Source organism: Arachis ipaensis, chromosome B5, assembly GCF_059453495.1.
Source record: "Arachis ipaensis isolate K30076 ecotype BB chromosome B5, ASM5945349v1, whole genome shotgun sequence".
Classification (NCBI taxonomy): Eukaryota; Viridiplantae; Streptophyta; class Magnoliopsida; order Fabales; family Fabaceae; genus Arachis; species Arachis ipaensis.
This window is the reverse complement of record NC_142440.1, coordinates 94,794,373-94,820,956: the sequence shown is the minus strand read 5'-3', so window position 1 is coordinate 94,820,956 and position 26,584 is coordinate 94,794,373. Positions and strand designations below refer to the sequence as shown.

Genomic DNA, 26,584 nt, shown 5'->3' with positions numbered 1-26,584 from the left:
TTAAAGCATATTTTGAGATAAGAGTTTCATAAAGATGTCTTTTGAGGTCTTCAGGAGACTTCATACGCGCTTTAAAAATAGTTTTTGAGTTATCTAAGGTTTCTCAAAAGAAATAGTAGCTTCTAAACTCGAAATAACTAAATGTACAGTAAATGAGCAGTAAATACAAGGGGTAAGGATTCAAAGCGAGTACGCAAGTAATATGTATGGATTTGGCTTAAAATGCATATGTCTAGCCCTAAAGTAACTTAAAAGTTTCAGTAATAGAATGAGTGTTGAAAATATATTATTCGCACCAAGCCATCCGAGGCTACAACTTTGAGTCAAATTGCACCACAGCATAATTTAAAAACGAGTTAATAGCTAGTCAATTTCGTCCCTGAAAGATACCTCGATCTCCATTTTCGTCCCCAAAAGTCAAAATTAATCAAAATCATCCTCCAAAGATACCTTTCCTGATCACGTTCGTCCTTCCGTCATCTTCCTAGCTGAGTTGGCAAATGTCCGCTGACATGGGCCATTAACTGCCAAGGTGGCAAACGCCAGGCTGTAGCATGTTGTTAATGACAAGATAACTCTTGTTTAAGACGTCCCATTAGTCCCTGAAACCCTAATATGAATTTGAACGATAAATACATCACCGTGAACACATGCATCGCACGACAGATAAGCCAGCCCCTTTGCCACATCCAAGATTATGCTCTTCCTTTGAGGCCAAGTCAGCGATTTTTTCAACTTTTGCTGCTCACTCACCAGAAACAGATGGTCTTCAAGGTTTCCATTCAGCATGTAATCATAAACCAAAAACCTTTGGCTTCCCCTGTCATTAAATTTTTCATCATCATCATCCACTACACAACAGCCTTGAAGAGGCACCAGATTCCGTTGCTTCAGGTTGCTAATAATCTTCACCTCATTACAAAACTCCACATCCCCTTGAAAATCAGATTCTAAGATCCTCTTAACCGCCACGACTGAACCATCGGACAAAATCCCTTTGAAAACAAGCCCAAATCCACCCCTGCCAATGAAATTCTTGGTTGAGAATTGCATCATCATTAAGCTTCTTCCTCCTAACCTTCCTATCATACCAAACATAAACCCCTAACAAACAAGACATAACTAACAAAGCAACACCAACACCAGTTAACCCAAAAACCAAACCCTGGTGACTTTTCCCACAAGAACCACCACCCTGTGGGTAAAGTGACATACCAAAGATGCAACTCATGGCACCATTACTTTCAGATCCATACTGATTCACAAATGCAACAGCATATAGAATAGTAAATTTGAAACAATTTTCAGAGTGAGAAGCATTACCATCAATGGAGACAAGTTTATGCTGCACCTGAAACCCCGCAGTAAGACACACATCACATAGCGAAAGATCAGTGAGGTCTTGTTTGCAACTAGTAGCAAGAGGCGTGATTTGACCAAGCTTCTTGTCCCAATCTTTTAGTTAGGGTTTCAATTCCTGTGCAGACGTTTCGGGACATGACGAACTAGTGAGGGTCAAAGCACAAGTCAACAAGGTTGTTTTGGAGAGACAATGAATTGAGCTGAGACTGGAAATCATGGACGCATGAGGTTGAGGTTTCATGTTTTGGGAGGTTGAAATTTGTAGTTGCTTTAAGGTACTGCGCGAACCCTATTCCGATTAGAGATAAGAGCGAGGTGCAATAGTTGCTCAAGTTTGATGATAAAAAGTGGAAATTCTCACATGTTGAAGGGTTCCATGGAACTCTCTTAACGTAGCTGAAGTCGATGGGGGCATGTTGAAGGAGAAGAAGGAGAAGGTGAAGGTGAAAGTGCTGCCATGGTGAACGTTTGAATCCCTCGTCTGAAGAAAAAACGGCGACGTTTCAACCCTAGGAGCTCTTTCTACCAAAACGACGTCATTTTTGTTCTCTGCCACCTTGGCAGTTAACGGCCCACGTCAGCGGATGTTTGTCAACTCAGCTAGGGAGATGATGGAAGGACGAACGTGATCAGGTAAGGTATCTTTGGAGGACGATTTTGATTAATTTTGACTTTTCATAGACGAAAATGGAGATCGAGGTATCTTTCAGGGACGAAATTGATTATTAACTCATTTAAAAACCAATTGTATTAAAGATCCACTGAAAACCCTTCTTCTATCTCTGCCTTTACATACTTCAAAAGGTGATAAAAGTCAAACTACGTTTTACTTGTGTTAACATATTTTGGCAAGAATGGTAATTTTGTATTGTACTATGTGTCAATTGAGATTAAATGTTAGAAGTAGGGACGCTTTTTTGAGTACACTTTAATATTAAATGTTAGAAGTAGGGACGCTTTTCTGAGGTTAGTGATTTTCCGCTTTCAATTTATTCATGAGTGGAAGTGGAACAATCGAGTTTCTGAAATGTGTAATATCTTTTTTGAGGTAGTTAGTCAGATTTTGAGGTAGTAAGGTTACTTAGCTTATCTTTTGAGGTTGTTTTCATTTAAGATTTGACCTACTCAGGTTAAGAAGGTAGCTAGTTTGATTTTATTACTTTGGAAAAATTCTTTAGTTCACTGACAGACTTGAGCAAATATTAGATGATATATTAACAGAATTATTAAATTATATTTGAATTTTTAAATTATCAGAATACTTTCTGAGATATCATGAAGTTAATAGCATTTTCATTACTTTGCAAAAGAAGAACAAGTTATCTACAATGGATGTATAATGGTTCACCTAAAAATGCCTACTTCTAGTCCTCAGGAGAACTTGAAAAGTACACTATTAGAATAAGTTTACAATAGATATTATTTGTATTGAGCCTTCTCAAGCTACAATATTAACTCAGACTAAACTGCAACACAATCTAAGGACTTTAGTTATTATTCTCTTAAGCTTTTTCGAGGCTATGAAGTGACTTAGATTGAATACTTTACCAATCTAAACTTTAGATATTCTCTTGACCTTGTCAGGCAAGACTCAGATTAGCTGCTCACTAATATAAAAACCTTACACATTATTACCATAAGCCTTCTCATGCTAAGCATTGGCTTAGATTAGATATCCTATCAACCTAAGAATATTATATATTCTCCTGACATTCTTAAGCCATACTCAGACTGCCTCCTCACTAATCTAAGAGCCCTAGATATTATTGCCTCAAACCTTCTTAGGTTTAGCCTTGACTCAGATTTGATATCTCACCAACTTAACAACTTTAGATATTATCTCATGCGTCAGTGTGCACTTTTGGCCACCCACGCGTACGCGTGGGCGACGCTTACGCGTCGCATGGCCGTTTCTGTTTTCACGCGCATGCGTCGCGTCCGTTTCTTGCTCTCTTATCAATTCTCCCTCTTTTTTCCTCCTTTCTTACTTTCTTCTTCTTCATTTCTTTAGATTCTCATCCATATTCTCTTTCCAATTCTTTTACTTACTGCATTTGCATACTTTTCTTCCTTGCATTTTAATTTTTGTTCATGTTTTTATTTTCTTTTCTACGTTTATTATTTTCTCCGTTGGTGTTAAATATTCTTATTCAACTGTTGTATCTTTTCTGGTATTATTTTAGTGCTTAGTGACTTGTTTTACATTGTTGGGTGATATTATTTATCTGTCAATGCCAATTTTTTTATGATACCTGTATTCCTTTTGCATTGACATGAATTTATATTGTCTTTCATTACCCACTATCTTTTCCCCTTTGTTGCAATTTTTGCACTATTGATATGCCATTTGCTTCTACTATTTTCTCACTTGCATGTTGTAGCTACCATGTAATTGAGACTCTCGTTATTTGGCATTAACCCACCCATATTTTATTTGTTTTCTATCTTTGTTCCCGGGTTACTTTTCTTCCCTTTTCTCTTCTTTCAGGATGGCCACCGGGAAGGGAAAAAAAAAGCTTATCAATGGGGCAACCGACAAGTCGACCTGCACATTCTTTGGAAAAAAAGCGTCAGTTGGAGCAATCCGTCCACTTGCACATCTTAGCATGCACCGAGGACGGTGCAATCTTTAAGTATGAGGAGGTTGATACCGACTTCCGTGGGTTAGTTATTTCCTATTTCAACACCAATTTTTAATTTTCCTTGTTAAATTAGTTGTTGCATTTGCATGTTTGATTGCATGTTTGTTTGATTTTGTGCATGTTCTTCTACCACTACTTGGTTGGAGTGATAAGTTTTTTTTCAAGACCCTTTTTATAGAATTTTACTAATTTAAATTAAAACATTTTTTGTTAAAATTGTTTGAAGATTTTAATTTGGAACATGGTTTTTGAGCTAAGAACACACACCCTGTTAGTTTTTGAGCTTAATTATATAGTTACATTATTTAACCATGAATTTTTATTCTTGTGTGTTTTCTTCTCTATGATTACAATCTATAGTTTGTTCCATTCTATATGTCCATTGTTTAGTGTATTTGCATGGATACATATGATTGAGGCCATCAATTGATATTAGCTCACTTATCCCAAATAGCCTACCATTCCATTTACCTTTGTTTGCCACTTTGAGCTTTTTTAACCCCCATTTGTTCTGTATTTTACCACATCACTAGTCTTAAGCAGAAAAATAATTAATTATCCCATTTGAATCTTTGGTTAGCTTAAGATAGAGATTGTGTGTCAACTAAGTGTGGGGAAATGTGGAAACTTAGGTTGATGAGAATGTGTTGTGTTTTTACTGACAAATATTGGAAATTTGGGTGCTTGCTCATGTGAAATCAGAGAAACCATATGCATTGATATATTATGTTTTTATTTATAATTAAAAAAAAAGAGAGAAAAGAAAAGAAATAAATAGATAGGGGACAAAATTACCCCAATGTTAAGTCCAATAAAAAGATCAATGCATATGTGGTGAAATAAAAAATTGATACATGAGTATCTGATGTAAAAGTGGGATTTTTTGGTAGCTAGGCACGATTTTAGAATTATATAGAGTATGTGTGTGTGTTAGGTGAGAATTTAGGTTAGTCAAAGATTCAAAGTATAACTCACTTGGCCATACATGTATCTTCACCCATATCTTAGCCCCATTACAACCTTAAAAAGTCCTCATGATGTTTCTATTTGTACATTAAATATTTGTTGATTGGTTAGATGAAGAACAAAGTTTTAGAAAGCATGACTAGAGGAGGGTAGAGTGAATTAACCCTAGACACTTGAGCGATTAGAGTGCATATACACTTCCAGTGAAGGTTCAATGCTTGATTCTGTGTTCCCGACTTTTATGAGCTATCTTCTTACAAGTTTACTTGTCTCTTATTGTGTGATTTGAATTAGTAGAATCTGATTTATGTTTGTCTTGGAGAATTTGTTTACTTTTAACCAATTAGGTAGAAGTATTTTTACATTTAGTTGCATTCATATAGATAGGTTGCATTTCATAAGTTTTACCATTCCTCTTCACTCATTTATACCTTCTCTTGGGCTTAGCATGAGGACATGCTAATGTTTAAGTGTGAGAAGATTTGATGCACCACTATTTCGTGGTACATTTTATGCTAAATTGAGTGGATTTTATCCACTAAACTCACACTTATTCATATAATTTGCATATTTTACATTTTCCTTCCTAATTTTGTGCTATGATTGAAAACATGCTTCTTTGGCCTTAAATTTGCTAATTTTAATCCTCTCTTATTATCATTCGATGCCGTGATATGTTTGTTAAGTGTTCCCAGGGTTTATAGGGCAGGAATGGCTTAGAGGATGGAAAGGAAGCATGCAAAAGTGGAAGGAATACAAGAAATTGAAGGAATTGCTAAGCTGTCAAGCCTGACCTCTTCATACTAAATTGATCATAACTTGAGCTACAGAGGTCTAAATGAGGCGGTTCTAGTTGTGTTGGAAAGCTAACATCTGGGGCTTCAAAATGATATACAATTTACCATAGTTGCCATCCAGTTAGGTGACGCGCACACATGGATTACGCGTACGCGTGACCTTGCGAAAGTTCAGCGACGCGTATGCGTGACAAAGCCACGTGCTGGACATATCAGAAATCGTTGGGGGTGATTTTTGGACTGTTTTTGGCCCAGTTCCAAGCCCGAAAACACATATTAGAGGCTGCAGAGTGGGGGAATCATTGATTCACAACTTTTATTCACATAATTTTAGATTTTAGATGTAGTTTTCTAGAGAGAGGCTCTCTCCTCTCTCTAGGCTCTCTCCTCTCTCTAGGTTTTAGGGGTTCCTTTTAGTTCTTCTCAATTTCTGAATTCTAACTTAGTTTAACTTAGTTTCTCTTCTACTTTTAATTGTTCTAGCATTCTAGTTCATATATTTCCCTTGTTGATTACTTTATTTTCCCCATTTAGTTTATGAATTCTCATGTTAGATTTGATTTCCTTTTTAATGCAATTTGAGGTATTTCATATTTATGATTGCTTTCTTCAATTTATGTTATTTATGCTTTCAATTGGTTGTTTGGATTTTATTATCTCTTATTGCTTTTCTATGCTTTTATGTTGCGCCTTCCAAGTATTTGATAAAATGCTTGGGATGGTTTTAAGTTAGATTTTCCTATTCTTAACTTGGATTGATTAATTGGAGACTCTTGAATTATCAAAGGGCTTTTATTGATTGGAATTTGAGACTTGCTAGTTGATTTGAATTCCACTAACTCTAGTCTTTCCTTGAGAGTTGACTAGGACTTGAGGAATCAAATTGATTTATCCACTTGACTTTCCTTCATAGTTAGAGGTTAACTAAGTGGGAGCAATGGACAATTACTATCATAATTGATGATGATAATGAGGATAGGAATTCCAATTCTCAATACTTGTTAAGACTTTTCTTAATTATTAGTTTATTTTCTTGTCATTTACATTCCTTGTTCAACCTTTCAAAAACCCAAAAATATACTATCTCATAACCAATAGTCACATACCTCCCTGCAATTCCTTGGGAGACGACCCGAGGTTTAATACTTCGGTTATTTTTATTGGGTTTGCTTAAATGACAAACAAATTAAATTTGATTGAGGGTTAATTGTCGGTTTAGATCTATACTTACAACGCGCTTATTTTGTGAAATTCTTTACTGACGATTTTTCCGCCCAACATTCTCCTTTAGCGTGTGGGTTTACTTAAGCATTTCCTCCAATGTCGCCTCGCAATCCAACGACTTCGACTACACTTTTTGCATTAAAACAATATGATCAGGATGCCTAGTATTGATATGCAGAAGAATATAACTAAGTTGTTAACAAAATTAAAGTCACTTTACATACTAGCCTGGACTTTGTCTTCATGAAGGTCGCTTAGCTGCCAGTATACTTGGACAACCTGGCTGGGGCCCTGTTAGCTCCGTTGGTGAGACGCCGATGCCAGAACCCCTCATTAGTTTCCCAAAACAAATAGAGCCTTCTTTATGTCTGGTCGGAGCCCCATGCGTTCGTTGCTCCCACCCCTGACGAACATCATCCAGCATCTGCTAGAGTTTCCGACCCATTCTATGGTCAAATATCTTTCTGATGGCAAGATCGTGCTCAGGGGCCCATATAAAGTGCAAGTGCAACAAAGAAACTTTGAAATTAGTTAAGCAATATAGAAGATATAAATCTAAACTAAAAAGGTTTGAAACTTAAAAAAAGTAATTACCGCCTATTCCTGAAATCATCATATCTTGGTCTCAGCGGGATCTTCGTGTAGCTGGGCCAGGGATGGTGGTACATCAGCTTGATGACATTAGTTATCTCCTGAGTATAGGTGTTGTTGTTCGGCACAAACCTAACAACAACCCATAAACAAGAACAACAACCAAATCAACCTAAATCCACTAAAAAGAAATCATAATCATTGAAACTTAAAAATAATAACCAAATCATCCTAAATATACATAACAAGAATCATAATCATTAGAACTTAAAAGATTAACAAAATCAACCTAAATCCACTAAAAAAAATCATAATCATTGGAACTTAAAAGAATAATCAAATCAACCTAAATCCACTAAACATGAATCATAGTCATTGGAACTTAAAACAATAACTAGGCAACCATAAACAGGAAATACATGAGACTGAATGTGATACTTACCCTGTACCCCATCAAGCCAAATGTGCAACTATACGATAGGAGGTGATGGAGGGGCATCAACTGTTGCCTCACTTCCATGGCTGAACTCTGGGGCCATAGCATCTGTCCCTAGAGGCGGCATTGTCGTGGATGCGGGCTGTTAACTGGTAGGAAGTGGCGTCATCGCTGTAGACAGAGGCACGTAGTTTGGGTTAGGGACCATGATGAACAGCTGGTCCACTAAACCCGCAACCTGTGGTGTCACCGGTGTGGTCGGAGTAGAAGGAGAGGATCCAAAAGTCCTGGGGCACCGGAAGAAATCCTCCCTCTACCCCGACCACGGCTACGACCATAACCAGCAGCTTGATCCGCAGCACCTCTGCCTATCGTCATGTCTGCAAATATCAAATTATCAAACAATCTCAGCAAAACAGTCATCAATGCAGCAATTAATACAATTAGACAAATCCAAATACTTCAACAATTTAAAACCTAATGTATTGAATATAACCTAACTTAATCAACCTAATCCCCTAAGATTAGAAAATTAACAATAAACAAACTTTGAAACTGATTCAAATTTGAAATTGAAATTCTAATCAAACCTAAATTAAATTAAATAAGTAGCAAACAATCTCAGCAAAATAATCATCAACGCAGGAAATAACAAAATTAGAGAATTCCAAACACTTCAACAATTCAAAACCTAATGTATTGAATCTAACCTAAATTAATCAACCTAAATCCACTAAGATTAGAAAACTAAAGGTTTAATTATTCTGCAGGTCCCTATTGTTTTACCGAATTTTTAATTAGCTCCCTATACTTTTTTTCTTTTCAATTGGGTTCCTAAACATTAAATTTTTTTCAATTTAGTCCTCATCATGACAAAACCGTTTGAGATAACATAATATTCTGTTCAAAAGTCGAATATTTTTATAATTAGGTTAGAATAGCTAATTTAACCCACTTTTATTTTTTCAAAATACCATAATCACACTTAGCATTTTGTCCCAAAATTAAAGAATCCTAACCAGCTTGTTCTCTGAAGTCAGTGGCATTTCCCCTCTATTCGTCCATCTGCGTCGGTGTTGTCGTCATCGTCCTTGGCAGCGTGAGCATCCGTCGTCATCGTTCGTTGTCCTTGGTCTGCGATGCACTTTTCTGCGCTGTTGGTGTGTCTGCTCTGCTCTGCTTCGTGGCCTCTGTCGTACTCCCATGGCTTCCATCGTGCTCCCTCCTACTCTGCTCATAGTAAATGGAGGTTTGTTCTTGGAAATGTAGCCTGTAAGAACTCAATTTTCGGTAAGTAGACTTTTCTGGCTATTTTAAAATTTATTTTGCAAAATCTAGAATCACGGCCCAATAAGAAATGGTGAGGCTGACCCAATGGTAAAAAAAATAAAAATAAAAAAAAGAAAGAAAAAAGAAAAAAATTAAAATTAAAAAGTAAAAGCTATTAATAAGGTCAAAATTGACTTTATGAGGGTATTAATTCTTCCTAAGTCAAGTTTGACTAGTAAATAATAGATATTAGATTACCATTGGTTTAGTTTTTCACTAGATACTTTTTGAGCCAGAAATTCACTTTTAGTAACGGTTTTGCATGCGTCGAGAAAAACTCTTGTAATCGAAAGTTTTGAAACCAGTGGTAAAAATAATTTCTACCTTGATAATTGTGTCCCAAGATTAATATTAACCATTCATTCATGATTTATTTCTTTAAGAATAAATCTTAGGCATTAATTATTTTGCCACAGGGTAAAAATTACCTGAATCGAATTTCTGATTAGTATTCCGCAAATGACTCCTAGAGACCCCAAATCTTCTTACTTGCCACCCAAGTAACTTGTCTCTCCTTCTCAGCCTCTGGACCGAGACTATCTCAACCTTTCACCCCTCTCTGCTGTATTTTTAACCTCGAGTAACTAATTGCAGTTAAGTGTGGATAAGCTCGGCACTTAAGCGCTGAGTAAGCTTCCTCATTTTCACACCCCTTATTCATTGAAGCTCAGCCCTTTATCACAAAAATTCCAGCCCCTTTTACCATCATAAATTCACTAAGACTTTGATTTTTTATTCAAGGAAGCATTTGCCACAAAATTCACCAAACACTTTACACATTTTTACACTCTTTTGACCAAATTCTTGAGAGAGAAAGAGAGAAAATTCTGCACACACTACCTGCATTTTAGCCTCTTATCTCATCATTCATACACTATTCTTCAAGTGTTCTTCAAGGACTCAAACGATACAAGCACAAACTCTTGTCCGTTTTTGCTAATCTTTGCGTTTATACCGAATTCGGCTAGGTAAACTCTTGTTCTTTTTCCTTTTATTTTTCTTTTAAAAAGAAATAGTAATCATATGAATCCTTACTCTCCTCCATTTAGAGAGAACTCCTCTTGAAGCATCCATGGAGCACACCTAAGGAGTTAGAGATATTCGAGTTCAAAGTGGTTGAATTTCGACGTTTTTGTGATACTTTTGGCCAAAAACCAAACTGCACCATCATCAGCTGTGCTCCTGCCCTTGTGTGCATGTTTTTTAGTATATGAAAGGTTTAATAACTGAATTATATAAGATGTAATGGTTAGGATTAGTTAGAGTATGTTTGTGCTTATTTTCGGTGTTCATATGAGCCACTTTGTGGTGATTTTGTGCTTGATTCTTAATTCTAGAAATTCAATAATGCTTCTCTATTTTGGAGTATTATTTGAGTGATATATGAAGCTTATTTGCCTCTGGAAATTTTTATGAAACCACTGAAATTATTTGGAGCACTTGGGGTTTAAGTTTCAAGCCTTAAAAGTCACAAAAAGTGGATAAAAATAAAAAACTGCACCCTTGAAAGTAAAAAGAGGTTAGAAAAATGATTTTAATCCTATGGAACAAAGGTGTAAAAGTAAGAAGGGTGTTATGATCATTTTTAAATAAAAGAGGGTTAAAAATATAATTTAATGGAAAGATAAGTAAAATTCTGAACTTAGTATCATCAAGAATAAATTACTAATTATATAAATTAATTGGTCAAGATTATAATTACAATAAAGTTTTGGGTCTAAATAAAAGCTTTAGTAAAAGTTAGAAGTAAAACAGTAAAAAGTGGTAACTAGAATAAGTAAATAAATTAATAAAGGGTAAAATAATCTTTTAGGTCCCTAAGGGTAAAATTGGCATTAGTTAAAATTATTATGGATAATTTGGTCATAGAAAAATATTAGGATTAATCTGGTAATATTTTGACGGTAAATTAGGTTAAACGGTAAAATTAGAGTACTTAGGAGCATATTAGTAATTTTAGGCATAAAGTCAAGTTAAAAATAATTAATTAACTCAATGAAGGAGAAAAGGTCTATTAGAAAAAAATATGAGGGTAAAATGGTGAAGTAATAACACTAGTGGTGAAAGCGTCACTAAAAACCTAAAGAAAACTAGAAAAACGAAGTTATGTACAAAAAGGTAAAATTGGAAATGTACAAAAATTCCAAGAACAAAATGGTAAAATGTGATAAGGCTGAGATATTTAAGAAAGGACCGGGCACAAATTTTATTTAAAAAGAAGGGCAGAGAAGTCCCTTAGAGATAAAGTTTATTGAGATGTGCCGCAGAAAAAGAACTGTAAACCTCATGGTGCTAGAGGTTGTTTAGAGGCGGGTATTTTCCCACTGATTGCTAAAACTATGTTTCCCCTTTGTGCGTATATTATGGCGTCAAGCTTTGCGATGATTGCCTATTGTCAAGGACTGGTGGTATGCTTAACCACATCTACACGTATACACGGACAGACGCAATTGGGAAACCATATCTAGGAGTAGTTCCTAGGTAATGTCGGGTTGCGGGTAGTCAACTGACGCATGAGCTCATGGCCTGCATAGGACTAAACATGCATCATACTTAGTTGCTGCATTTTCTATGTTTGTGATTGCTTATTACCTGTGTTTGTATTTTGTCTCTGCTTCTTGTATTATGTGCTTGGTTACTATTCTGCTATATACCTGTGCTTGTACTTGTTTGTGTGACTTACCGACCTAACTACGTGAAGTCTTAGACTTAGGCTGCAAAACCCCTTAGGTTTTCCTATGTAGTACCCTGCTGGGAACCTTAGGTTCTCACCCTTTACTTCCCCATTCTGCAGATGCAAACCAGCGAGATCTTCTTTAAGTTTCCAGCCTTGGGACTAGCGAACAGTAGTATCATTATCGGAGGGTCAAAGCGACATCTTTCACTTCCATACACCACTTCCGTGTATCTTCAGCTGCCAAGGATCGATGACCAGCAGTAGTTATAATAGTAGTAGTAGTAGTAGTAGTAGTAGTAGTAGTAGTCTTTGCCCTCGCTCGGTATAGACCTTTAAAGGGCTAGGTGCTTCAGTAAATACCTATATAAACAAGTTAGAATGGGTCCCAGACTAGAGTGACTCTTGTGAGTTGAGGCCTATTAGTATAAATATGGAGTCTGTATATATCTTTATGAATAAGCAACAACATAATCTGATGTGAATTATGATGTACTAATTGAGCCTTCGGGCATATATGTACGATATTACTATATTTTCTGTATTTTCTATGCTTCATGTATATATTATCTATTTAACTATTATCTATTTCCTTATATCTATATATCTGACATGCGATCTCGATTAGCGCTACAGGCTCATATGTATATATTTAATATAAGGTCTAGAGTCTTTAGGAAAAGCCGTGTAGTAGTGCCTAGCGGCTAGTATTGGTCATGACGTGCTAGCAGTGATGAACGGATTTTTGACGGTTTAGAATTTCACAAATAAATTCTCGTTGCAAGTATAGTTTCTAAACCACAAACAATCCTCTCATGCAAAAATTTGGTTGTCACAAGTAACAAACCCCAATAAAAATTATAACCGAAGTATTCAAACCTCGGGTCGTCTCTCAAAGGAATTGCAGGGAAGTGTTCTTGTTATTGATTATAGGATGCATATTTTGGGGCTTTGAATAAGGAACATAAAAGATAAATGTCAAGAAAGTAAAAGAAACTCAAATGATAAAAGCTCTTGGCAAGGAATGAGAATTAGAAGTCCTATCCTCATTATCATCGTCAATTGTGATGAGAATTGTCCATTGCTCCCACTTAGTCAACCTCTAACTATGAAGGAAAGTCAAGTGGATAAATCAACTTGAGTTCACAAGTCCTAGTCAAATCATAATGAAAGACTAGCTTTAGTGAAATTCAAGTCAACTAGCAACTTTCAATTATCAATCAACAAATGAGTTTGATAATTCAAGAGTCTCTAATTAGTCAACCAAAGCCAAGAGAAAAAAATTCTACACTAACATCCTTCCAAGCATTTAATCAAACACTTGAAAGGCATAAAAGGAAAGCAAGATAAAATTGCAAGAAATATAGATCTACAACTACTAATTGCAAGGGAATTAACAACAACAAAGCAAATCAACAATAAAGGAAATCAAACATGAAATTGCGTTAGAGATAAGTAGAAGAAACAAGAGTGCATCAACCAGTTAAGGTAAACAATTACAAGAATTAAAATGCTAAACTAAGAAATCAAGAGTAGAAGAACAAGGAATTGTAAAGGAAAAGTAAATCAATGCTTGAATTAAACCTAGATCTAAGAAATCCTAATCTACATCTAACCTAATTCTAGAGAGAAGAGAGAGCTTCTCTCTCTAAGAACCAAATAAAACAAGATGTAAAACTAAACTATGTGTTCTCCCCCCTTTTCACTCCTCTTGATTTCTACATGTAATAGGCTCTGGAATGAGTTGGATTTAGGCCTGGGAATCCCAGAAATCGCCCCCAGCGTTTTCACTTTAATGAGGTCACGTGCGAGCATCGACACGTACGTGTGGGTCACGCATACGCGTCGCTTGGCAATTTTGCTTTCCACGCGTACGCGTCATGTACGCGTACGCGTTGCCATGCAACTTCATATTTCACGCGTGCGCGTCTGCTGCGCGTGCGCGTCGATGAATGCATCCCAAATCTTTGATTTTCCATGATTTCTCCACTTTGCGTGCCTTTCTCTTCATCCCTTTGACCCATTCCTAGCCTTTTCAACCTGAAATCACTCAACAAACACATCAAGGCATCTAGTGGAATTAAAGGTGAATTAAAATTAATCAATTAAGGGCCTAAAATGCATGTTTTCACTCATAAGTGCAATTGATGACAAGTCATCGTATGCTAGCTTTTGAAGAATTTTTCACTTGTTTCATTAGGTTTTATGCACTTTCTTGCATTATAAGTAAGTAATTTGGAGTGGATTTGCATGGTTATGTCAATTCAATTAACCATCAATTATTTGCCAAAAAATCATGAGGTTTAAGCTAGAATTAGTTGGTTTTTGAATGATTTAAAAATCTTTTGAATTTAGTGATGCTTTGATTGGTTGTTTTGATTACTTGTAGGTGAAGAAATGATGAAAAAAAGGAAAAAGGAATCTTAGAGCATGCTTTGGACCTTAGGCCATGCTTTGAAAAGCGTGACCCAAGACATTAAAGCATTGCGCATCAAAAGGGGCAAGGGCCAGTGCTCGAATAATGAGGGCAGCGCTCTCTAATTAAGCACTAGAGGAAGAAGCACCAAAGCAAAGGCAAAAGAGCTACGTTATGTTTCCAAATGAAGCGCTACAAGGATGCCAAATTAACAAGCCCAACGCTCAATTGGAGAGAGTGCTACGTTAACTTGTTTCACTTTATCGTGGCCCATCAAAAATAAAAGCAAGGCACGATATCAAGAAGTGAAGCCAGCCAGGTTCGAAATGGGAACCAAGAGAAGCGCGCACAAGGCATAGAAAGGGCGCTACATTAATTCAGTTAACTAAGCGCTACTTTACTACAAGAAATTTGGCACAAAGGGGACAGCTGATGTGTTAAAAATGATCCAACACAAAACTCACCGGCAAGTGTACCGGGTCGCATCAAGTAGTAATAACTCACATGAGTGAGGTCGATGATGACATGTCACCATGTCATGTTTTTCTATGCTTTTTCATACAAGAAATTGATAATTAGTGCTTAAATATTGCATTCTTTTATGCTTAAATGGTATATTTCCTTGATCTTTTAATTTTATAAATTTGGTAGGAAATAAGAAGAAAAAGAAGCAAAGAAGCACAAAATAAGCTAAAAAGGAAAAAAAAAGAACTTTGGGGCACACTTTGAAGTTGGAGCACACTTTGGAGCCTTAGGCCACGCTTTTAAAAGCGTGGCCCATGACCAAATCAAGGAAACATCACAACCAGCACTCAAAGCTCAGTTCACAAAGTGAACTTAGCTTTGCCGTACAAGAAACTTAGCTTGGAGGCAAGAATTTTCGCTAAGTTAAAAGTTGGGCGTTTACAGCATGACTATGCCTCCTTCAAAGGGCCATAACTTGAGCTACATATGTCCAATTGATGTGCTTCCAGTTGCGTTGGAAAGCGGACATTCAGAGCTTTCCAACGATGTATAATAGTCCATATTTGGCATGGAATTGAGGCACAAGTGAAATGCATCTTTGAGGGCCAAAAATAAGCAAAAAAAATCAGCCAATGCTTCCACCAAGGCTCGAAGGGGGAGACACAAGGAAAACAAGGAAAGCAAGGAAAGAGTGCTCAGTTCACTTTTCCAACTGAGCTTTATTGGGCTCCCACTCAAGAAAATTCAAGGAAAAGGCTCACAAAACTTCTTCCACCAAGAGTTGAACTTGGGACCTTGAAGACAAAAGCAAGGCACCAAAAGGGGAGCTCAGTTGGTTTTCCCAACTGAGCGCTATTTCCCCCCTTTTCCCCACATTTTGGCACGCCCAAAGGCACCAAGGAGCAAGCATGATGCGCAACAATTTGGCACACTAAGGGGCTGGGACGCACAAAATGGCACGGACAAGCACAACTTGAAAGCTAAGTTGGGTTTTCCAACTGAGCTTTCCCCTGGGAGCAATACCCATGGACCAAAAATTGAATAAAAATTCCATTTAAATTCAATTCTTCTCCAAATTTAATCAAGGCCAACCAAACCCATTTCTCCTCAGATCCAAAGCAAGCAAAGCCCACATCATCACTCAAAGGCACAAGAACAAGCTAGAATTAGGATTTTCATTTAATTTATTTTTCATTTCAATTTCATTTTTTACTTTGTAAAGCCTATATAAAGGCATCACTCTCATTTTCAAATGGGAGCTCAATTGTATGGAGGCTAGCTCCAATAGGGAGTTTTGCACTTTTATTTTTCATTTTGCTCTCTCTCTCTTTAGTTTTCCATTCTGTTTTGAATTTTGGATCAAGAATTGAAGGAATTCTGTTTCACTTGATCTGAAATCTCTTATTCCTCTTCTGCATAAAATCTGAGTTTCCTTGATTGCTTTCATCTTTCTTCTTCTGCAATTTACTCTTCCATTTTCATTTTGCAATTATTCTTGTTGGATCAAGGAAGGATTTGAGATCTAGACTTGTTATCTAGTCTCTTCCACTCCTGAGATTTTCAACCACTTTTAAATTGCTGCAACTTAAGCACTGCTTTTCTGTTTTTAAAATCTTTCAAGCATTTTTACTTTCTGTTGTATTGCTTCCAATTTACATTTCCTGCAATTGCTCTAAGTTCTTATTCACTGCAATTTTACTTCTCTGTTTACATTGCTCCCAGCACCCAATTCCTTTTATATTTCCTGCACTTTAAATTTCCAGTTGCTTGATCTATTGCTTTCTTTAATTTCCAGCACCCACTCCCCTTTATATTTCATGCAATTTACATTTCTTGTCATTTAAGATTCTTGCAATTTACATTTCTTGCTCTTTAAGTTTCTGTCCAATATTACTTTCTGCAATTTATAATTTCTTGTCATTTACTTTCTGCTTCTTCAATTGTCACTCAAATCACTCAATGTTAGCTTGACTAAACTAATCACCCACTAAAGTTGCTTGATCCATCAATCCCTGTGGGATCGACCTCACTCTAAGTGAGTTTTACTACTTGATACGACCCGGTACACTTGCCGGTTAGTTTTTGGTGTTTTGGAAAATTCAGTTTTTCACAAAAATACCATCAGTCGATCTCACAGGGATTGAAGGATTGAACAGTTTTAGTTTAGTGGTTGATTTAGTCAAGCGAATCAAGTATTGGTTGAGTGGTTTATAATTGACAGAAGCTAAATTGCATGAATTGTAAAGGGAGAAGGGAAAATTGCAGAAAATTTAAGAGAACAGAAAATAAAAGTGCTGAATCTTAAAGAACAAGTAATGTAAATTGCAGAAACTTAGATTGCAAGAAATGTAAATTGCTTGAATTATAAAAGGAATTGGGAATTGGGATTGCAGAATTGAAACGAGAACAAGTGAATTGCAATTAATGATGCACGGAAAACTTGTCTCATAACAAATTTCCTTCGGCAAGTGTACCGAATTTGTCGTCAAGTAAAAACTTACAATAGAGTGAGGTCGAATCCCACAGGGATTGATTGATCAAGCAACTTTAATTAGAGGAATGTTCTAGTTGAGCAAATCAGAATTTGAGTTGAGAATTGCAGAAAATTAAATGGTGGGAAAGTAAATAATAGAAAAGTAAATGCTAGAAATAAAGAGTTGAATGTAGATGACGGAAAGTAAATTGCAGAATCTTAAATGGGAATGGGGTAATTGCTCATAAAAGTAAATGACAGAAATTAAAGAGAATGGGTAAGATCAGAAATGGGGAGTTCATTGGGCTCAGGAGATGTTGCATTCTCCGGATCAATTTCATTTTCATCTCTTCCTCAATCAATGCACTCATTGATCTCCTTAGCAATCTTAAGTGATCGAATTACAATTCCTTGTAATTCAATCTCTCAAATCTTGATCAATAGCCAATTCCTTGGTCAATTGCTCATGAGAAGAGATGAAGTATGGTCACTGATTATACCACATGCATTTTCCAAATCAAGTGTTGAGAGGATTATAGTCACATATCCATCCAAACCCAATTTGGTCCAGCATGAGAAAGCATTTCTAGCATGATCTCTTCATTCCTCTTTCAAGGTTCAGAAGAGATCCAAGTTTGAATAGCTTCTTTTCCAAGATAACTACCCAATTGGATGAAGATCGAAAGCTTTCAAGTAAAATCAAGAGAAAAGATAGAAGAAGAATAATGAAAACTAGTATTGATCCATCAAATTACAACAGAGCTCCCTAACCCAATGAAAGGGGTTTAGTTGTTCATAGCTCTGGAAAATGAAAACAAAGATGGAGAATACATGATGAAACTAGAAGTGCAGAGAAAGTAAAATACAGAGAGTAGTTCTATGCCAAGAGGCTCCCTATAATTTCCAACTCTCCTTTAAATTCAAAGCTACTCCTATATATACTACTCTTCTGATCTTCTAATTGGCTCTTCAAGTCTTGGGTATGGGCCTTTGGATCTTGAGTTTGAAGCAGTTATCTTCTTCATTGGGCTTAGTTTTAATTGCAGAGAGAAAGTGTGAAGTGGGCAGAGACTTTAGCTCAGGACGTTAGTGGTGTTGACATTTAAGTGGAAATGTGGGTTCGAGAACGTTAGTGACAATCACCTTTTTCACTAACGTTCCTCACCAAAGTAAGAGCCACGTTAACTCCAACGTTAGTGGCACAAACGTTGCTACTAACGTTGCCTCTTTGTCCTTCGCACACGTTATTGGGACTTACCTTTCCCAATAATGTTGAGAAGTCTCCCCCTTTCCTACGTTAGAGTCCACGTTAACTTAGTTAACGTGGCTCTTTTAACGTAGGCTTGCCAACCTTCGAGAACGTTAGTGACACTTACCTTTGTCACTAACGTTCCAATGTGCCCCTATTTCTCACGTTAGAGTCCACGTTAACTAGGTTAACGTGGCTTCTAACGTGGCCATGCTAGCCATCTCCAATGTTAGTGACAAAGTTGAGTGTCACTAACGTTGGCTCATCATTCCCTTATCCACGTTAGCTTCCACGTTAACTAAGTTAACGTGGGAGTTAACGTGGCTCATAGTGGCTTGTGTGGGTTCATTCCAACGTTAGTGACAATGTTAGGTGTCACTAACGTTGGCGATCACATTCTTGCTTCACGTTAACTTCCACGTTAAGTAAGTTAACGTGTCTTATGGAGGCTTGGCCAACGTTAGTGACAAAGGTGAATGTCACTAACGTTGGCTTCTCTCTTGCTTCTTAACGTTAGAGCCCACGTTAACTAAGTTAATGTGGCTCTTAACGTGGCCACTTGTGAGCTTGCTCCAACGTTAGTGACAAAGGTAAGTGTCACTAACGTTGGCTCCATTTCCTTTCCTCCACGTTAGAGTTCACGTTAACTTAGTTAACGTGACTCTTAACGTGGGCAATGATGGCTTCGAGAGCGTTATTAGCGATTACTTTTCTCATTAACTTTGCAAGTTACTCCCATTCCACGTTAGGAGTTACGTTAATTAGATTAACGTGGCTGCTAACGTGGTTCTTCCTTGCTTTCTTTGTACTAAAATCAAGCAATAGAGTGCATCAAAATTCTAGTCCAAGTCATGGGAAGTACAACATCCAATTTGTCATTAAATTCATGCAAAATCCTCATAAAATCATGTAAAGTGCACAATGTATGCTTGAATCAAGATGTAAGTGAATATCTACCCAAAACTAGCTTATTTTCTAAGGAAATGCATGAAACTACCCTAAAAACAGTAAAGAAAAGGTCAGTGAAACTGGCCAAAATGCCCTGGCATCACAACACCAAACTTAAAGCTTGCTTGTCCCTAAGCAAGTACTGGAACAAGAGAATGATAAATGGAATGCCAAGAGAAATGAGTCATTCTTGTGGAGGTCATGTCCCTGGTTTTATGGTGGTTTCATGCATAGCAACTTAGATTCATTCCTTTACTGGCTTTTAGACCTTTATCATGTCCTAGAATACTCACTGTGATTGCATCCCATGAGATTTTTATTCATTGATCCTTTTGTTGTCATTTCAGGGCTTATTTGTGTTCTTAAGCTAAGTGCTCTGTAAGGGGGCAACTCTTTAAAATAAGCTTTCAGCCAACACTCCCGAACTAGTTGGTTCAAGGTGCTAGGTGTTGAAGCACCCCTAATGACTTACTTCCTTAAGTCTCTCCCCCATACATACACACCACAGGCACATGGTTTGTTTATTTTCTTTCTTGAGACCTTGGTGTCCAGCACCTCTTTGGGTTACTAAATGCTCTGTAGTGAGGGTTACTCTTGATAGTGGACTTTCAGCTGATAATCCCGAGTTAGTTAACCCAAGTTACCAAGTGATAAGGCACCCCTAAGAGCTTATTCATCCAAGTAAATTCCTCACACAGGAACACCACAGACACATGCTTCAATATTAAAACCATTGGTGCCTAGTCTTATTGCTTACTCTTTTTCTTTTATTTTTCAACCTTTATTGTTCTTTCCCTTTTTCTTATTAGGATCTTCTTATTTAGCTAGTCTCATGGGGTGTGTCTCAAGCATAGTATTCATGACAGATAGTTGTCCTCCCACCTGGTGGTTGAACCAACTTAGCTATCTTATGACTATACCATAAACTCATGAACTTACTCCATAGTGTGAACTCCACTCTGGTCTTTTGTAAACACTCATTCTCTTTTCATTTGATTTAAAGGAACAAGCATACAAGTAAGCTTAGTGATGATGCAGTGACATAAAGACTAGCAAGCATAGACCTCTTCAACACAAAACTTAAAAGACAAAATAAAAAAAGTTCAAACTAACATGGAAGCAAGTTCTATTTCATACAAGATCTTCCTTATTTAAAGCATAGAGAAAGATGGACCAAAGAAGGAACTTCACCACCTTTTACTCGTGTGGTTGCCCATGCTCTCTTTCTTGTTTGTCCTCTTTGTGTCCTCTTGCATTTCCTCGCATCCGTGCCAATCTTGCTTGCTTCCAATCCTCAAGTGCCTTCCTTACTGATTCATGACTCTTTTCCACCTTTTGTCTTTCTTCTCGTGCTAATTCATCCCTCATTTCTTCGTACCTTGTAATTCCTGGATGCAATATAGGCAGCTGTCCCACTAAGTAACCGAGCCTGGCTTGAGTGTTTATATGATGCCCAGTCTCGCTCAGGTAAACTCCTTCTGCGAATGCCCTTTGCTCGTCCAGTAGTTCTGCCTGTTCTATTTGTCTTCGATGCATCTCATGTATGTGTGCACCTTGATGTGCTTGGATGTTGATTAGCCTCTGGATGGATTGTTGTTGTTCATTTTTCCTTTGTTCCATCCTGTGGAATGTTTCACTCCATTGTTGTCCTTGACTCAGTTGTTGCTCCATCATTTGCTTTTGCCACTCCCCTTGTTGAGTCATCCATCTTGAGAGTGATTCCTCTTACTGCCCCATCATCTGTAGTTGAAGCTCTTTCTGTGCTCCTTGGCTTTCCAAATATTGTCGAGATAGGCCATTAATAGCTTCCTGCAGTTGGTGCATATCCAAGGTGACTGGTGCTTGCCCTTCTAAGACTTGTCCTTCTACTACTTGAGGGGCTGGCCTCTTCCTTTGCTTCCGTTGAGGCAGGGGGGATGCGGTAGCATGCATTCGTCGAACGGTTATTGGAATGCTCTCTTTTATCCACACGGGGTCCTCATCTTCAAACACCACCCCAGCTTTCTTGCACAATCGGTAAATAGTGCTGGGGTAACCTAACGTTCCTCTTGAGTCGCTTTTCTCTGCCATTTTTCTAATGTCTTCTGCTATGAGTTCATGAACCTTGATCTCTCCTCCTTTGAGTATACAGTGCACCATTATGGCTCTCTTGAGATTCACCTCCGAGTTGTTCCCTGCTGGGAGGATGGACCTCCTTACAATTTCGAACCACACTTTTGCTTCTGGGGTGAGATCTGCTCTCTTGATAAACCTTGGTCTCCTATCCGCATATCTTTCCCAGTCAGCTCCTGGTACACAGATGTCTTGCACAATCTGGTCATGATTGGGGTTGTTGTCCATTCTTGAATGATAACTCTCTTCTTCAAACGGTATGGACCGTAGTTTTAATGCCCTCATGACACTCATGGGACCAAAATCCACAATATTTCCTCTCACAAAGCTTGTATACGACTCATCGACCTTATCATATCAGACCGCATTTGCATGAAATTCTCTTACAAGATTTGCATTCACCTTAATGACCGGATCAGTGAGGAGCTCCCATATTCTCTTTTCTACCTTCTTTGTGATTTCGGGGCACTCAGTTTTCTTAACTTGAAACCCCAGCTCATAGATGATCTCCTTATCCACCATCCACCTGTACTGCAATACATGGTGCAAGCTTCTAAATCTCTTTTCATCATATGGGTGTTGCTCCATAGGTTCCTTTTCTTTCCTTCTTTTAGAGCTCGAAGATGCCATGAATGAGGGTTAATGTGTGAAGTTGGCAAGGGTGTGGAGACTTTCGGTTGTTTAGGGTTGAGTGCAATGAAGGGAGTGAGGGAGAATGTTTTTAATGGGTTAGGAAATGCTTTGCTCCAAAATGGATAAGTGTGAAGAGTGGGTGTGGAGTGTGAAGCTAGGGTACGGAGGAACAAGGATCACTTATATAGAGAGGTTGTGAGTGAATGGAGGGTGTGGATTGATGGAGTGGTTACTTGATGGACGGTTGGGGTTGTGCATGTAGAAAGGACAAGGATCATCACTTTATGATGGGGATTGCTCGGTCTTCAAGGGTCCTATTCTTTTCCATGTTGCATGGCAACATTTTCCAATGCGTTCCCTTTTGGGAACAAGTGTGTAGTCCCTCTTCATGAAGTGGCCAAACCTTCCTCATTTCATTGTCCAATCAATCTCCTTCAATGCTCCTCTCCTTTTTCCTATAAAGATAAAATAAGAAAAGCAAGAATTAATATCATAAAAAAAATAATTTAAACTTTACGGCTAGAATGATAAAAAGAAGAAAAGATTTTGTTTATTCATGAACTCCAACTAACTAACTAACTGTGTATCCTTATATGCACATTGGTGGCACCATGGGGTGACACCAAACTTAGTTTGGAGCACTGTGATGAAAAGTTCTGTTCAAAGCTCCAAGACTAGCATGCTCTCAGTTGCATTCATGCTTTCTTGGCATGCTTTGAACACCAAACTTGTTCTTCACTATATACTGCAATATAAGGATTTCACCAAGTGTTTGTCAAGTTTGGGTTGGAATTCATGAATATTGACTTATTCACTATTTTCTAAAAGCATATAAAACATGGGTTGCCTCCCATGAAGCGCTTCTTTAGCATCACTAGCTTGACGTTTCTCCCTCATCAGGGTGGTTGGTAATGCTTAAAGTCCTCCCCTCTTGCTGTGGACTTATATCCATTGGTTGTATCAATGATCTCTACATGTTCCAAGGAGAGAACTCTGTTGATAGTGAAGACCTTAGGTAACTGTGATGGTACAGTGGGGAGATTAGGGGGGATATCTGGGAAGTAAGCTGAGATCACTTTATCCCCTGGAGAGAAGTCCTCTGTAAGGATCTTCTTTTTCCTCCACCCCCTTGGTACCTTCTTCTTTGTCCCTTTTGATGTTGCCTTGCTCTTTGTGACTTCTTCTTCTAAGAGAATTTTGTTGTTGTCTTCACATGTCTCTGGTGGTTTAGGTTCCTCCAGCTTTTCCTTGAGCTGTGACAACTGCTTATTTCCTTGTTCATCAACCAAGGGCTTTTCTAGATGGGCTGATTGTGCTTCAGTGCTTGCTTCCTCTGTCAGCATCTCATTATGATCTTTGCTTGGTTCTTTGTTCTCTTGGTCTGCTTCTTGTGAGAGTTTGAATACATTAAAGCTGAGTCGTTCATCATGGATCCTCAATATTAGCTCCCCTCACTCCACATCTATGAGTGCTCTGGCTGTAGCTAGGAATGGTCTTCCCAATATGATTGGGTGGGTGTGACTCTCTTCCATGTCCAGGATGACAAAGTCTGTGGGAAGGAAGTATTTCCAACCTTTACCAACACATTTTCCACCACTCCTATTGCTTGTTTTTGAGTTTTGTCTGCTAGCCTAATGACTACATATGTGGGCATTATCTCATTGATCTGCAGCCTCTTCACCAGGGATAAGGGCATTAAGTTGATGCTTGCTCCCAAATCGCAGAGTGCTTTATCAAACATTGTTTCTCCTATGGCACAGGGGACATGAAAACTCCCTGGATCTTTTTTTTGTAGGCAACTGTGGTTGAATGAGGGCACTGCACTCCTTGTTTATCACTATAGTTTGGCCTCCCTTGAGTGAGCTTTTCCTGGGAAGCAGCTCCTTCATATACTTGATGTATGCAGGCATTTGTTGAATAGTCTTGATGAATGGTATGTTGACATGCAGAGATGCAAACAAATCTAGAAACCTTGAGTATATTCTCTTCTCCACAGCACCATTAAACAGTTGGGGAAAAGGTGCATAGAGTCTCAGCAGCTCCTGTTTTGAGATTTCTGGTTTTTGGTAATCTTTTTCCTCCTTCTCTGCTGAGGTGTCTCCAGGTTGTTCTGCCGACTTGTTTGGCTTGTCCTCAGTCTCCTTATCACTTATAGTGACCATCTTACAATCTTCCCATCTTACTTTCTTTGTTTCACCTCTCGGATTCTTCTCTGTGTCACTTGGGAATCCATCTGTGGGTTTGGGAATCTGCTCAGAGAAATACCCCACTTGGGATTCCAATCTCTTGATTATGTCTCCCTGGTTCTTGAAATTGGCTCGCACTTCCTCCTTGAATGCCTTGTTGTCTTGAATCTCTTTGCCTATGCCTTCAAGTAGATTCTCAATCCTTGAGAGTCTGTCATCAAATGATGGTAGATTGGGATTAGAGGTGGAAGGATGAGGAGGGTTATTTTGGCCTTGGTAAAGGTTTTGAGAGGGTTGGTTATGTGGGTGCTGATATGGTCTAGATGTGAAATGTTGGTGGGCTACATTGTTATTGGGATTTGAACGTCTTTGATCTAGGCCTTGGTCTTGTTGATTTTCCCACCCAAAGTTTGGGTGATTCCTCCATCTATAGGGTTATAGGTCTTAGAGTATGGATCATGGTTTTGCCTAGGTGAATTTCCAATGTAGTTGGCTTGCTCCTGACTACCCTCTGCTTCTTCATTCACTCCTTCTTGGGTTGTTGATGAAGTAGTGATTGCTGCTACTTGGTTCCTCTCTATCTTCTTGGTGAGGTCAGCCAGCTGCTGGGTAATGAGCTTGTTTTGGGCCAGCAGAGCATCTACATTGTTTAGCTCCATTACTCCTCTAGTGTTGCCTCTTTCAGAAGCATAGAAAAAATCATTCTCTGCTACTGTTTCAATGACATCTATGGCTTCCTCAATGGTCTTCTTCTTGTTCAAAGATCCTCTGGATGAATGGTCTACTGCCTTCTTTGATTCATATGACAGGCCTTCATAGAAAATATGCAGCTGCACCCATTCGTTGAACATGTCAGGTGGACACCTCCTTGTCAGGTCCTTAAACCTCTCCCATGCTTCATAAAGAGTCTCACCATCTTATTGCCTGAAAGTTTGGACCTTAGCTCTCAGCCTATTGATTCGTTGAGGGGGGTAAAATCTTGCTAAAAATTTGTTCACCACATCTTCCCAAGTTGTCAAGCTCTCCTTTAGGAAAGACTCCAGCCACTTGGCTGCCTTATCCTTGAGTGAGAATGGAAATAAGAGCAGTCTATAGGCGTCAGGATGAACACCATTAGACTTCACTGTGTCACATATTCTCAGGAAGGTGGTTAGATGTTGATTGGGGTCTTCTTGGACACTTACTCCAAACGAACAGTTGTTCTGAACAAGGGTGATGAGCTGTGGTTTTAGTTCAAAATTGTTGGCATGGATAGTTGGCTTTTGAATTCTACTTCCACAGTTTCCTGGGTTTGGATTGATGTAAGAGCCTAAAACTCTTCTATCCTCCCCAGCATGATTTGCTCGACCTCCTCCGCCATGGTTGTGAGCCTCTTCTTCATGATGGTTCTCCATATTTTCATCCATGTTTGGTTCAAAGTATTCCTCCTCTTCCTCAGCACCAACTACTCTCTTTCCTCTTGCTTCCCTCCTTAATCTAAGGAAGGTCCTCTCAGGTTCAGAATCAAAGGAAGTTGAAGCCCCGCTTCTTCTCCCTGTCATACAACCAACAAAGCACAAGCAAGGAAAGTAAATGCAGAAAGTATTCTGTTAGAATTACTGTTAGTGTGAGTGATGCAATATATCAAACAGTTAGTGGGTGAGTGAAACAGAGTGTAAACAACTGGAATTAAACAAAAAAGTTGGGAGAAGGGAAGAAATTAACTAAAACTGAAAGTAAATTACTCAATCAGAAAATTAAATCAACAAAACAAAAATTCTCAATCTAGTTATCCTCCAATTTAATCATTGTTGATGCACAATCAATCCCCGGCAACGGCGCCATAAACTTGATGCACGAAAAACTTGTCTCATAACAAATTTCCTTCGGCAAGTGTACTGAATTTGTCGTCAAGTAAAAACTCACAATAGAGTGAGGTCGAATCCCACAGGGATTGATTGATCAAGCAACTTTAATTAGAGGAATATTCTAGTTGAGCGAATCAGAATTTGAGTTAAGAATTGCAGAAAATTAAATGGCGGAAAAGTAAATAACAGAAAAGTAAATGCTAGAAATAAAGAGCTGAATGTAGATGACGGAAA

The 26,584-nt window shown here is 38.1% G+C and overlaps 1 non-coding gene and 1 pseudogene across 1 annotated transcript; one reads left to right on the top strand and one right to left on the bottom strand.

Annotated features, from left to right (window-relative positions):
• Positions 1 to 582: 582 nt before the first annotated feature.
• On the bottom strand, positions 583 to 8,145 carry LOC107640759 (putative receptor-like protein kinase At1g11050 pseudogene; annotated as a pseudogene).
• A 17,207-nt stretch (positions 8,146 to 25,352) lies between these two features.
• On the top strand, positions 25,353 to 25,456 carry LOC148565039 (small nucleolar RNA R71). Its single transcript, XR_015884833.1, has one exon. It is a non-coding gene; the product is annotated as a small nucleolar RNA R71 (small nucleolar RNA).
• The last annotated feature ends 1,128 nt before the right edge of the window (positions 25,457 to 26,584 follow it).